This window comes from Triticum aestivum, chromosome 7D (genome assembly GCF_018294505.1).
Source record: "Triticum aestivum cultivar Chinese Spring chromosome 7D, IWGSC CS RefSeq v2.1, whole genome shotgun sequence".
Taxonomy (NCBI): domain Eukaryota; kingdom Viridiplantae; phylum Streptophyta; class Magnoliopsida; order Poales; family Poaceae; genus Triticum; species Triticum aestivum.
The window spans coordinates 535,891,640-535,907,749 of NC_057814.1; positions in this window are offsets into that span (position 1 = coordinate 535,891,640).

Sequence of the window (16,110 nt, forward strand, 5' to 3'; positions counted from 1 at the left end):
TCCGATAAGTACCCGATACCCTCCGAAACACTTTCGGTGTCCGAATACCATCGTACTATATATCAATCTTTACCTATCGACCATTTCGAGACTCCTCGTCATATCCGTGATCTCATTCAGGACTCCGAACAACATTCGGTCACCAAATCACATAACTCATATAATACTATATCGTCATCGAACGTTAAGCGTCTGGACCCTACGGGTTCAAGAACTATGTAGACATGACCGAGACACCTCTCCGGTCAATAACCAATAGAGGAACCTAGATGCCCATATTGTCTCCTAAATATTCTACGAAGATCTTTATTGTTGAACCGTTATGACAACATACGTAATTCCCATTGTCCATCGGTATGTTACTTGCCCGAGATTCGATTGTCGGTATCTCTATACCTAGTTCAATCTCGTTACCGGCAAGTCTCTTTACTCGTTCCGTAATACATCACCTCGTGACTAACTCCTTAGTTGTTTGCTTGCAAGCTTATGATGTGCATTACCGAGAGGGCCCAGAGATACCTCTCCGATACTCGGAGTGACAAATCCTAATATCGATCTATGCCAAATCAACGAACACCTTTGGAGATACCTGTAGAGCATCTTTATGATCACCCAGTTAAGTTGTGACGTTTCTTAGCACACAAGGTATTTCTCCGATATCCGGGAGTTGCATAATCTCATAGTCCAAGAAATAAGTATTTGACATGAAGAAAGCAATAGCAATAAAACTGAACGATCATTATGCTAAGCTAACGGATGGGTCTTGTCCATCACATCATTCTCCAAATGATGTGATCCCGTTATCACATGACAACACATGTCCATGGTTAGGAAAGCTTAACCATCTTTGATCAACGAGCTAGTCTAGTAGAGGCTCACAAGGGACATGGGGTTTGTTTATGTATTCACACATGTGTTTAAGTTTCCGATCAATACAATTCTAGCATCAATAATAAACCATTACCATGAATAAGGAAATATAAAATTATAAATAATAACTTTATTATTGCCTCTAGGGCATATTTCCTTCACCAAGCGTCTTCCAAAGCCGGTGGATGACCCAACGTAGATAGCTAATTGTTTTAGAAAAAGTAATGAAACCACTTGGCTGCATGTGGGTTTTTATGGAATTTGACCAGAACATTCTACATAATTGTAGCAAGGAATAGACACTTGTGTAAAACATTATTACATCCCTTTCATGAAAATCGGAAACAAATCTATGACAAACAAGAGTGAAATACTTGTAATGCTCATGTGAAACCAGGCCTGCTTGACAAACCTACATGTCTCTGCTTTGTAACAATACATAAACAGTTTATAAGGCAACAACAATGAATTATTCGTACACTAGTATAACTTGAGTTGCTTACCAAATTTAATTGTATTTCCAATCATATGACAACTTAAATTTTGCTATGAATTTGGTGATTGAGATGACGAGGCAAATATGTTGCCTAGTGTAATAACACAAGAGAACAACTTCAGTTCGATGCTTCTTCAGTAATTTATTAGCATGATTCACAAATCATGATTGTATAGCCAACCTTTTCGCACACGAAGTACCAATTAACCGACAATCGCACATTTGTTTCATACATCATGGCTATATGAATTACTTTTATATATTTGAGGTTTTAAAGTCTTTGGGATTGAACCTAACATCTTTAGAGGAACATTTTTCACTCTCAAATCCATTATTGGACCAATAGCTTTTGTTGAGGTCTTTGGGATTCGTAAAGGGAAGTATAATTTAACTATATTTGTTCAAGACACATGTAAAACAAACAAAGGTCTATCGTTTTCCACCAATATGCCAAAAGGTATAAATTGTTCCATGCTTGCTAGAAAAGGTGTAGCCAATGCCTTAACAGGTGATTTCAGGAGAACTAAGGTGATTTAAATGATCAATTTTGGGAAGCTGTTTGGCCCTGTTTGCTTGCAAGAGAGTGGCACTCAGAGCAGCCAAAAGATGTCCAACATCCAAGAATTACCTTGTATATCTAGTGCCTCCTAACAAAAATTCTCAAGAAGGAAGCTCACTAAAGGCACACACTATTTTGATTCTATCACTGTGAAGTGGCCAGTGCATTCTATCAGTTCTTAGTAACAACTTACTAGGTTCCACCCATGCCGCGCCAACTTCAAATATGTGTTTTGCCTCTATTTTCATGAACTCGGCCGCACATAAAAATCTATCATATTGATAACCCACAAGTATAGGGGATCACAACAGTTTTCGAGGGTAGAGTATTCAACCCAAATTTATTGATTCGACACAAGGGGAGCCAAAGAATATTCTTAAGTATTAGCAGTTGAGTTGTCAATTCAACCGCACCTGGATAACTTAATATTTGTAGCAAAGTATTTAGTAGCAAAGTAGTATGATAGTAATGATAACGGTAGCAAAAGTAATATTTTTGGGTTTTGTAGTGATTGTAACAGTAGCAACGGAAAAGTAAATGAGCGAAGAACAATATGTGAAAAGCTCGTAGGCATTGGATCAGTGATGGATAATTATGTCGGATGCGATTCCTCATGTAACAGTTATAACCTAGGGTGACACAAAACTAGCTCCAGTTCATCAATGTAATGTAGGCACGTATTCCGAATATAGTCATACGTGCTTATGGAAAAGAACTTGCATGACATCTTTTGTCCTACACTCCCGTGGCAGCGGGGTCCTAATGGAAACTAAGGGATATTAAGGCCTCCGTTTAATAGAGTACCAGACCAAAGCATTAGCACTTAGTGAATACATGAACTCCTCAAACTACGGTCATCACCGAGAAGTATCCCGATTATTGTCACTTCGGGGTTGTCGGATCATAACACATAATAGGTGACTATAGACTTGCAAGATAGGATCAAGAACTCACATATATTCATGAAAACATAATAGGTTCAGATCTAAAATCATGGCACCCAGGCCCTAGTGACAAGCATTAAGCATAGCAAAGTCATAGCAACATCAATCTCAGAAGATATTGGATACTAGGGATCAGACACTAACAAAACTAACTCGATTACATGATAAATCTCATCCAACCCATCACCGTCCAGCAATGCTACGATGGAATTACTCACGCACGGCGGTGAGCATCATGAAATTGGTGATGGAGGATGGTTGATGATGACGACGGCGACGAATCCCCCTCTCCGGAACCCCGAACGGACTCCAGATCAGCCCTCCCGAGAGAGATTAGGGCTTGGCGGCGGCTCCGTATCATAAAACGCGATGAAACTTTCTCTCTGATTTTTTTTCTCCGTGAAAGCAAATAGATAGAGTTGGAGTTGAGGTCGGTGGACATCCAGGGGGCCCACGAGGCAGGGGGCGCGCCCAGGGGGAGGGGCGCACCCCCACCCTCATGGACAGGGTGTGGGCCCCTGGCCTTGATTCTTTCGCCAGTATTTTTCGTATTTTCCAAAAGTAATCTCCGAGGAGTTTCAGGTCATTCCGAGAACTTTTGTTTCTGCACAAATATAACACTATGGCAATTTTGCTGAAAACAGCGTCAGTCCGGGTTAGTTCCATTCAAATCATGCAAAATAGAGTCCAAAACAAGAGCAAAAGTGTTTGGAAAACTAGATACGACGGAGACGTATCAACTCCCCCAAGCTTAAACCTTTGCTTGTCCTCAAGCAATTCAGTTGATAAACTGAAAGTGATAAAGAAAAACTTTTACAAACTCTGTTTGCTCTTGTTGTTGTAAATATGTAAAGCCAGCATTCAAGTTTTCAGCAAAGATTATGAACTAACCATATTCACAATAACACTTAGGTCTCATGTTTACTCATATCAATGGCATAATCAACTAGCGAGGAATAATAATAAATCTCGGATGACAACACTTTCTCAAAACAATCATAATATGATATGACAAGATGGTATCTCGCTAGCCCTTTCTGAGACCGCAAAACATAAATGCAGAGCACCTTTAAAGATCAAGGACTGACTAAACATTTTAATTCATGGTAAAAGAGATCCAGTCAAGTCATACCCAATATAAACTAATGGTAATGCATGCAAATGATAGCGGTACTCTCCAGCGGGTGCTTTTTAATAAGAGGGTGATGAATCAACATAAAAGTAAATAGATAGGCCCTTCGCAGAGGGAAGCAGGGATTTGTAGAGGTGCCAGAGCTCGGTTTTTGAAATAGAGATAAATAATATTTTGAGCGGTATACTTTCATTGTCAACATAACAACCAAGAGATCTCGATATCTTCCATGCTACACACATTATAAGCGGTTCCGAAACAGAATGGTAAAGTTTATACTCCCCCTCCACCAACAAACATAAGTCCATGGCTTGTCCGAAACAACGGGTGCCTCCAACTAACAACAATCCTGGGGAAGTTTTGTTTGCAATTATTTTGATTTGATTTGCATAAAGCATGGGACTGGGCATCCCGATTACCAGCCATTTTCTCGTGAATGAGGAGCGGAGTCCACTCCTCTTGAGAATAACCCGCCTAGCATGGAAGATACAGACAACCCTAGTTGATACATGAGCTATTCGAGCATACAAAACAGAATTTCATTTGAAGGTTTGGAGTTTGGCACTTACAAATTTACTTGGAACGGCAGGTAGATACCGCATATAGGAAGGTATGGTGGACTCATATGGAATAACTTTGGGGTTTATGGAGCTTGGATGCACAAGTAGTATTCCCGCTTAGTACAAGTGAAGGCTAGCAAAAGACTGGGAAGCGACCAACTAGAGAGCGACAACACTCATGAACATGCATTAAAATTAATAAACATTGAGTGCAAGCATGAGTAGGATATAATCCACCATGAACATAAATATCGTGAAGGCTATGTTGATTTTGTTTCAACTACATGCGTGAACATGTGCCAAGTCGAGTCACTCAATTCATTCAAAGGAGGATACCACCCTAACATACCACATCACAACCATTTTAATAGCATGTTGGCACGCAAGGTAAACCATTATAACTCATAGCTAATTAAGCATGGCATAAGCAACTATAATCTCTAATTGTCATTGCAAACATGTTTATTCATAATAGACTGAATCAGGAACGATGAACTCATCATATTTACAAAAACAAGAGAGGTCGAGTTCATACCAGCTTCTCTCATCTCAATCAGTCCATCATATATCGTCATAATTGCCTTTCACTTGCACGACCGAACGATGTGAATAATAATAATAGTGCACGTGCATTGGACTAAGCTGGAATCTGCAAGCATTCAATAAACAGGAGAAGACAAGGCAATATGGGCTCTTGGTTAAATCATCAATCATGCATATTAGAGCCACTAAACATTTTTATTATGGTCTTCTCTCTCGACCCCCAAAGGAAAAGAAAAGAAATAAAACTATTTACATGGGAAAGCTCCCAACAAGTAAAAGAAGAACGAGAAATCTTTCTGGGTTTTCTTTTAATTAGTACTACAAGCACAGAAATTAAACTAGCTATTTTTCTTGGATTTTCTTACAACAAGAAAAAGTATGGATGGTACAATGAAAAAGAAAATAAACTAGCATGGATGGTACAATGAAAAAGTATGAGCACCGACAACTAGCAGTGAGTGTGCGAACGTAAATGTAATGTCGGTGAGAAAATACGTACTCCCCCAAGCTTAGGATTTTGGCCTAAGTTGGTCTATTGCCATGGATAGCCTGGCTGATACCCAAAATTGTAACTGGGGTCGTACTGAGATGCAGCAGCCATTGCCTCCTGAGCTGCGGCATGGCGGCGAGCTGCCTCCACTCTCCTCTCGTATTCGGTTGCCTCCTCCCTGGTTACAACATATCTTCTTTTTGCCTGGTAATCAAAAAGGGCAGGAGCAGGGAGAGTAACATGGACAGAGCTACGTCTGTCGAAAATTAGTCGATACTGGAGGAATTGTTCATTCCTCATAAGAAAATGATGACTGACCATAGCATCATAATCTGAATAAGCGGGGGGCAACTCCATATCACCTTCACGTGGAGGTATACCAAGATAATTAGCAACACGGGTCGCATAAATACCTCCACATAAATCTCCAACTAAACCATTATTATGCAACCTACGTGCAACAATTGCCCCCAAGTTGTAATCTTTATTACCTAATACAGCACTTTTGAGAACACAAAGATCAGGGACACGCATGTGACATGCTTCATCCTTACCGTTAATACATCTACCAATGAAGAGAGCAAAATAATGTATAGCAGGAAAATGAATGCTCCCTATGGTAGCTTGTGCAATATCTCTAGATTCTCCCACAATGATACTAGCAAGAAAGTCTTTATATTCAGATTTACGGGGTTCATTAACACTACCCCACTGCGGGAGTTTGCAAGCAGTAGTGAAATCTTCTAGGTCCATGGTATATGATTGATCATAAATATCAAATAGGACACTCGGAGAATTACGCGAGGATGAAAATTTAAACCTTCTCATGAATGAATCAGTTAAATAGTAGTACTGAGGACACTTATCTTGCATGAAGTCCTCAAGATCGGCATTACGCACATATATATGAATCAAATTCATCCTTAATGCCTGCATTGACCATAAATTCTTCTGACGGCCATTCACAAGGCCGCACGTCAGCTTCCCTTGGTGGTTCATCGTCTTGCTCGCGCATTGCGCGCCTGGGTGCTTGCTTTCATGAAGAACCACCTTGATACATTTTCCTAGACATATTTCTTCCTATGAAAAATTTCTGAAATTTTTAGTAACTTCAAAATAAAAGTGAATCAAACTAAACAATATTGATAGCAACTACTCCCACAAGTGCCTAGAGCCTATATCATGCATTAGAATTACTTGGGACCTCATAAATTTGACATGCAAGCTCAAGAACAGGGTCACCTAGGCAGCAAAATTTTGCAATGAATAAAGCACTAGAACAAAAAATAATTGGACCATTGGAGGAGTCACATACCAAGGAACAATCTCCCAAAGCAGTTTTGTGAATGGGACTTTGAGAAAGGAGATCGAAAATCGCAGCAAAATGAGCTAGACCTCGTGCTTGAGCTGGATGGTGATTTTTTGGGGAGGAGGATGAAGTGTGTGGATGCAGGAATAAGTGGAGGGGGGCCACCATGGGCCCACGAGGCAGGGGGCACGCCTTGTAAGGGTGGGCGCGCCCTGTACCCTCGTGGCCAGGTGCCAGCTCCCCCTGTTGTGTTCTCAGTGCCATATATTCTCAAATATTCCAGAAAAATCATACTAAACTGGCAAGGCATTTGGAGAACTTTTATTTTCGGGATATTTTTTATTGCATGGATAATTCAGAAACAGACAGATAATACTATTTTTGCTTTATTTATTCTAAATAACAGAAAGTAAAAAAAAAGTACAGAAGGTTGTGCCTTCTAATTTCATCCATCTCATGATCATCAAAAGGAATCCACTAACAAGGTTGATCAAGTCTTGTTAACAAACTCATTCCGAATAACATGGAACCGGAGAAATTTTGAATAACACTAGGTTACCTCAACGGGGATATGAACATCCCCAATAATAAGAATATCATATTTCTTCTTAATAGTAGGAAGAGGAAATTCAAAACCTCCAATAATAATAGTTGGACTTTTTCCAATAGAATTGATGCTATGAACTTGAGGTTGTTTCCTCGGCAAGTGTACCGTATGCTCATTACCATTAACATGAAAAGTGACACTGCCTTTATTGCAATCAATAATAGCCCCTGCAGTATTCAAAAAGGGTCTACCAAGGATAATCGACATACTATCGTCCTCGGGAATATCAAGAATAACAAAGTCCGTTAAGATAGTGACATTTGCAACCACAACAGGCACATCCTCACAAATGCCGACAGGTGTAGCAGTCACTACAAAAAAAATACACTTCCGTGATGATACGTGTTTGTCACAGTAGGTCGCGTTTTTTGCCATGCATGTACATCCATGACAATGTTATGACAGAATCAAGATAGTCATACCTGTGTTGTCGTAGAAGTGTTGCATGACATTACCAAAATTATCATCACGGAAGTGTCCACTTCCATGACGATAAATCGCGCGTCACGGAAGTGCTTTCGTCAAGGGTGACCGACACATGGCATCCACCGTAACGGAACACTGTTAAGCTATCGGGTCGGGTTTTGGATCCGATAACCCATTAATAGCCCGGACCAATGGGGATTTTCCATGTGTAAAATCATCATTGGCTAGAGGAAACACGTGTCAGCTCCGCGTTGGCACAGTTGTCACTCATCCAATGGGCGAGACGCGCCTATGATATGTTGACACGTGGACCGGCCCATAAAGTTTAAATGGGCCAGCCCAACTAAAGGCCCACAAGATTTTGCGGACCATAATGGGCCGGCCCACCTAAAGGCCCATGAGATTTTGCGGACCATAATGGGCTGGCCCAGCTAAAGGCCCACAAGATTTTGCGGGCCATAACGGGCCGACCCAGGTAAAGGCCCACAAGATTTTTGTGTGCCATAATGGGCCGGCCCAGGTAAAGGCCCACAAGATTCTTGCGGATCATAATGGGCCGGCCCAGCTAAAGGCCCACGAGATTTAACCGACATTAATGGGCCGGCCCAGCTGTAGGCCCACAAGATTTTGAGGACCCTAGTAGGCCGGCCCATTAACTGGCTGCCATGTTTTGGGCCAAATGCCGGCCCATATTTGATCCGGTCCATTAATGGCCTGCCACGTTCCGGGCCTAATAATGGCACATATGAGATCCGGCCCGTTAAAAGCCTACCACGTTCTGGGCCAAATTATGGCCTAGATCAGGTCCGGCCCTTTAAGAGGCTTTGGGCTAAATTATGGCCCATATCAGATTCGGCCCGTCAAGTGGACGCTATGCTTTTGGGCCCACTTGCTAAAGGCCCATTTAGTAATTCGGCCTGATATTAGTTTCGGCCTGTTAAGGTCCCGTTTAACATTTCGTCCCTATATTAATTGCGGCCTGTTAAAAGCCCGTCATATAGTTGGGCCTAACTACGGCCCGGTTTGCATCCGGCCTGCTCGCAGCCGATATCTGATTGGGCCAAACAAGGAACGAGACAATTTTGGCCTGTTAAAAGTCCGTGATTTGATTCGCACAATCATGGGAGGGGTCCATTTCGGGCTGCTGCCGGCCCGTGAGCTGTTCGGCACGTTTCAGGCCCAACCTACTTCTCAGCCTCCTAAAAGCCCATTGAGTTTTCTTGCGAAAAGAGGGCCGGGGGTTACTCGGCCTATTAAAGGCCCGAATCTACTAGTGGGCCAGTTTACTTTTGCCCTTTTAACGGACCAAGATGACGGGGCCCATGATGCGGATCAAACATCATGATTGCATGACAGCCCGATTATGTACCGTAATTTTACGGTTTGGCCGGTTTACTGCGAAGACAGGATATACATACAGTAAAATAACTGTAGCATCGTGAATAAGAAAAAACCTAGACTATACAATAAAGAAATTACGGCATACTACATCCACTGGGCATCAAAGTTCGCCACTATGATAATAAAGCACAAGCAGACAGCAGATTACATACACTGGGCATCAAAGATCGCCACCAGTGCAAATAAACACTATGGTATACAAAACCGACAACACTTCAATAGAGTTCAAGAAAGGTTAGCCCTGCCGGGGAGCTGCAGCGCAAGCAGCTGAGCAAGCTGATGAGACTACGCTTGTTCAACACTTATATCTTCCTCACTCTGAAAGATAAACAAGCAGACAGATGACAGGTTTTGCACATAAAAGTATCAGTGCTGACAATTCATCACATTTGTTACTGACGAATAAAGTGACACAATTTAAAATTGCATTAACACAATATGGTATTGTTCATGTCAAGACATGGCAGGAAATGACATTGTGAAGGAGTTGCAGCTTCACGACACCACTGGATTACAGATCAAGAACTCAAAAGTATCAATGGTTAGTGTGCTGTCAATTTATCCCATTTCAGATTGGCAAATAGAGAGACGGTTTAAATAATAGTAGAATGATATGACATTGTTCATAGTTAAGACATTGCAGAATATGACATTGTGTTGTAGTGGGTAGGTTCACCACACCACTGGATTATGGATGAAGAACAGAAGCATACATGCAGTGCAAAAGAAGATCACTTGCTCTGTATAGTTTAATTTACATGGAACGAAGAAGGAACTTGGTTGTACAACTGATAACTTAAATTGAGAAGGACAAACTTTTGTTTATGAACTCCATAATAAACTTTAAACATGCAATTTGATGCAAACACCAAAAATAAACAGCTGTTGCAGTCATGCCTAACCAAATATACACAACAAAGATTGAAGGCTTGAGAAGGACAAACTTACATTATTGGTGAAGACAGGCTCTATAAAGCCCTTGTCCATGCTGATGGGGGGGGCAATTCAAGAAGTTTACCACAAAATCTTCTTCATAAGCATTGCCTTTATTCTATATTTTGTTAAGAGTAAATATAGATGTGATAATATACAAAAAATGGAGAATATTTAAGATAAGATGAAGAGTGATGCTACATAACCAAGTAGCTATAAATGTAAGTGCAGCGATATAGGCAAAAGGTACAGCCAAGAGCAATGCACAGCTAAACTTCTTCAGTACCATCGGGGTTATCCAACCCTATGGTAAAGTAAATATAGATCTGATGTGTAGAAAATGGAGGGCAAAGGAAAATAAGATGCAGAGTGATGGTACATGAACAACCACCTGTGAATATAAGTACACTAATAAAGGACAGCATGTACTTACAAGAACAATGCAGAGCTAAAAAAATTCATTGGCATTGGATATATTCTACACTAATGTAACCATTCATACAGATCAGATAATTTGGAGTGAACAATTGATAAGCAAGCTATCATGCATACTGTCATCACATAATGAACCAGGTATGTATGCAAGTACAGTGATACAGGACAATAGGTACTAACAAGAGCAAAGCAGCGGGCAGCATATTTGCGATATCCTGTCGTTCCTTTCAAACCGGAATTCTTCTTCGAGCAAATTTCCTGCAAAAAAGATCCATAAGGCACATTGTCGGTGTACTAAAATAGGGGTTCTATTTCAGTACCCCTTACTAAGTGCATGGGCAGTCAGAGCCGCGCGGCCATAACCACACTAAGCAAGGCAAGGGAGAGTGCCGGAGCCGCAGAAACAAACCAAAAGCAATGCCAAGACCGAGACCACAAAGAGCAGAGGGACGAAGCGGGCTCCCCCGGCAAGACCCTTGCTGGGGCAGCCTCAGCAGCCCCGGCAAGACCCTTGCCGGGGCGACACGTCCAACACCGGTAGAGTGAACCACCCTTGAGCCCACAATCCCCGACGCCATCAACCACGTTGGGCCAGGGCTCGGGAGGCACCTCCATGGCGGTATGCAGATCTTTGTGAAGACAAGAACAACACTCTTAATCAGAAGAGTGGAAGACGACGAGCCTCGGCGAGATCCTTGCCAAGGAAGCCCACAAGACCCCCGGCAAGATCCTTGCCGGGGACGACCGCAACGCCACGGCAAAACCCTTGCCGGGGCCGCGGCAAGGCCCTTGCCGAGGGCGTCCGCGAGGCCGCAGCTAGGCCCGCGCCCGCCAAGCCTTTCGCCACCAATCCCATGCAGCTGCCAGCCCACCAGCCGGGCAGGCACCTGCGTGTCGACGCAGGGCTCCTCCGCCAACTCAGCACATGCCTATGTGGTGGCATGCAGATCTTCCTGAAGGCTCCACCACTGCGCCACCTCAGCTATTTGCCTGCCTACATGGCGCCACCGCCTCGCTGGCCCAGGCGCGTGTCAAGACGAGGCGAAGCGGCGGTAAAGTGAAGGGGACACGTCAGGGGCGCATTTAATGCGTCTTGTCCCGTAATGACTAGTGATAAGCTGAGCCACAGTACCCCGATGCCACCTCCTGGTGCCACTGTGGCGATCCCTTCGCCTATAAAAGGAGACCCATGGCATCCAGGAGATGGATTTGGACTCTTGGACAAGTTACGCCCCTGTAGCTAGTTCGAGCTCCTCAAGAACACAGATATACACATCCAAGCAGGACTAGGGTATTACGCATCTCTGCGGCCCGAACCTGGGTAAACGATCTGCGTGCTTGTACTGACTGCTGATCCTGCTCTCCTCACCACTCCAGCGCCCCGCAACTGTAGAAGGTATCCTCGTGGTCCCATAGGTGTCGTTTCCCACCGACATCTTTGGCGTGCCAGGTAGGGGTCGCAGTAGTGAGCATCTGGTTTTGCAGCCAGTGGCACAGTTCTTCATCACCATGGCTCCCAAGAAGAAGACGACCACGGCGATCGGTTCGTCTGGGACCGGACTGCCTGCACCGGTGCGGACCAGTCGCGGGCCAGTCGCGGAGAGAACCCGTGGCGCGGTCCACGAACATCCACATCACCTTGGCAGTCCAGGCCTGGTGAGCGGCGCCGCTCGTACGCCAGGCGACGAGCCACGCGTCGTGAGCTCCAGAGACGGAGTTGGGCCCCCCACAAGCGGCGTGGGGCCCTCCAGGGGCATCGTCGTGCCACCAGACGGTGGCGTGGCGACCTCAGAGACGCCAACACCGGCGGCCGCGGCGCGCTCCTCTCAGGTCATGCGCGATGGGCAGCGCCGCTCTGCTGGTGACCCTGGGCGCCGCCCTGGGAAGAGTCCCATGGGCCCTTCACATGATGAGGAAGGCCGGCATGCGCACCGAGGTACTGGCGAAGGTGGCAGACGGACGCAGAGCCGTGATGGGGCTCCTTCTAACGCGGTTAGAAGTCGAAGCGCATCGCGGTCCACGCAGCTTTCACCGCCACCCACGCCAGCAGAAGCCCTAGCCCGCGCGTAGCAGCTCCTCGACTTTCATCCCGCTGCGGAGAAGCTCGACGAGTGGAGAGCCACCATCCGGAGCCTCGTCGCCATCGCCAACAAAGACGATCCGCGACCAACCGGGCCCTCAGGTCGGCGCTCCGTCGAACCACCACATGCCAGTGGAGGAAGGACCGGGGGTGCTGCGGCCACGGTACACTCTCCTCCTCCACGCCAACCACCGCGGGCATCAGCCCGTCGTGACGACGCTTGTGATAATATCTCCATAGCGTCGTCCGACCCGCGGACTCACCGCGACCAGCGCCAAGTTCTTCGGGAGCGAGCTCACGAAGACGCTCGAACCACCATCGAGCACCGGCGCGATACACGCCACCAGTCGGACAAGCGGGCAGGGCCCGCTGCGAACCCCCCGGCTCCGAGAGGCTTCGGCGGCCTACCTTACGAGGTGGGTTGTCCGGCCTTTACCCGTGAGCTGCGGCAGTTCCAGTGGCCATCCCACCGCACGTTCAAGCCTGACATCTGCGAGAAGTACAATGGTGAGACTCACCCGTCAGAGTTCCTCAGCATCTACACCATCGCGATGCAAGCTACTGGGGCCCGTGACGATAAGGTGCTTGCCAATTAATTTCCATTGGCACTCAGCCCAATGTTATGTCATGGTTGATGCACTTGTCGGTGGACTCCATTTCTTCTTGGGCGGATCTGTGTCATGAGTCTGTTGGCGCCTTCACCGGAGGCCACCAAGCTCATGGCCAGGCGAGTGATTTACATATCATCCCCCAGAAGGAAGGAGAAACCTTGCGCAAGTACATCCAAAGGTTCAGCCGAGTGCAATACAACATCCCCAACGTTCATCCTGCCGCCGTGATCAGTGCATTCCATCAGAATGTGCGCAACCGCAAGATGCGTGAGGAGCTGGCGATGAACAAGGTCAAGGATGTGTCCGAGCTTTATGTTCTGGCCGATCGGTGTGCTCGAGCTGAAGAGGGAAGGAAGTACCCCGGCGAGGACGCTGGCGCGAAAACCGACTCCACGGATGACACCGCCACCCCGGCGAAGAAGGGCCGGCGCCGCAACAGGAAGCGCAAGGGCAAGACCGTGCTTGCCGTCGAGGGGTCCAACGACACCGGCGCGACCAAAAAGGTTAAGGCGAGCGACCCCGGCAAGGAGGTTGCCGAGTGTGCCGCTTGCCGGGCCTTGGCGGCTGCCGACAAGCCAGGGGGCTCCGAAAAGAAGTATTGCAAGATCCACCGCACCAAGGGCCATGACCTCCAGAACTGCCGGCAAGTGGAGCTGCTCGCTGAGAAGCAGAAAGCCGAATACGAGCGGCGGGATAAAGAGAAGGGCCAAGAGGGTGCCAAGGGATCCGGCAAGAAACGTGGCGGCCAAGGAGGCCGCCACGGCAAAGATAATCAGCAGGAGAGGCCCGCCCGGGGCCGCGACAAGGAGCAGCAAGACGATGATCATGACGAGGACGATGAGTCCTGCGAACACGAGTTCCAGAAAGCTATAGAGGCCATGTGCGTCGATGGTGGTGCCTCGCTGCATACATCCCACCCCCAGCTTGAGATCTCAGCGGTGGAGCCGTCGCTCGACGCACGGAAGCCGCTGAAGTGGTCTAGCACACCTATCATCTTCGACACCGAGGACCACCCTGACCGCACTACTGTGGTCGGGTGCCTGCCGTTGTTGGTCTCGCCAACAATCCACAACCTCAAGGTGACGAAGATGCTAGTTGACGGCGGGGCCGGTCTGTACTTGATCTCGCCTGTTGTGATCAAGAGGCTGCAGATCCCTGACGGAGACCTCGAGGATACGTGCACGTTCCAAGGGGTCAATCCGGGGAGGAGCCAGCCGAAGGGAAAGGTCATGCTGCCCGTGACGTTCGGGGGCGAGCTGAACTACAGGACGGAGAGGATTGTCTTTGATGTAGCCGAGATCCCCTTGCCCTACAACGGGATCCTCGGCCGCCCGACACTAGCCAAGTTCATGGCGGCTTCTCACTACGCCTACAACACGCTGAAGATGCCCGGGCCGATGAACATCATCACCGTCCCCTCCGACAAGAAAGATGCGTTGATCTGCGCCGACCAACTCTACCGGGAAGCAGTCGTAGCAGCTGCCGCCAAGGCACTTGTTCCTGCCGCTGGAGCCCCGGGAGGGAAGAAGAAGACCGGCGAGACTTCTTGCACCCACTCCGGCAAGCGCACCTCTTCGGAGTGTTGCGCTCCCATTGAGGACATGCCAGAGAGCTCCACCGGCAAGAGCAAGAAGTCCAGAGCCGCACCACCAGAGACCAAGAAGGTGTCCGTCAAGGAGGACGGCATAGGGGGAGCTTTTACCATAAGCTCCACCCTCAACAGCAAATAGGAAAGCGAGCTCGTCACTTTCCTGCAGGCGAATGTCGATGTGTTTGCATGGCAAGCCTCCGACATCCCCGGCGTTCCCAGGGAAGTGATTGAGCACCATCTTGCTGTCTGTCCTCATGCATGGCCCGTCAAGCAGAAGGTCAGGAAGCAAGCTCTGGAGAGGCAGGAGTTCATCACAGAGGAGATCAGAAAATTAGAAGCAGCAGGACTGGTGAGAGGAGTGCTCCATCCGACGTGGTTGGCCAATCTGGTAGTGGTGCGCAAGGCGAATGGGAAGTGGAGGCTGTGTATCTATTACACAGATATCAATAAGGCTTGTTCTAAGGACCCCTTCCCGTTGCCACGCATCGACCAGATTGTTGACTCCACAGCCGGGTGTGACCTGTTATCATTCCTCAATGCCTACTCAGGGTACCACCAGATCTTCATGACAAAAGAAGACGACGAGAAGAGCAGATTCATCTCCAAGTCCGCGGAGCGTGCCCTTCCCTTTTTCAAGATCTTGAAGAAGACGGGCCCAATGGAGTGGACCCCGGAGGCCAAGGCAGCGCTGCAAGATTTGAAGAAGTACCTCTCCTCTACCCCAGTGCTGGTTGCGCCCAAACCACAAGAACCGTTGCTGCTATACATAGCAGCAATGAATCAGGTGGTTAGCGCCGCACTAGTGGCGCAGAGAGAGGTCGACAAAGAGGCAGCGGCTGCGGCAGAATCAACGTATGGCGAGCCGAAACCCTCCCCGGCAGGGCTCGGTCCCGGTAAGACTGAGTCCCCGGCAGAGGCTGACACCAGTGCGATAGGGCCCGCGTGACTAGGTGAAGTGGCGCAGAAGAAGAAAATGGTGCAGCACCCAGTTTACTTCGTCAGCTCCCTTTTCAGGGGGCTAGGTCGAGGTACTTAGGTGTGCAAAAATTGCTCTTCGGCCTCCTTATGGCCTCGAGGAAGCTGCATCATGACTTCCAAGTGCACGAGATCACCGTGGTCACCC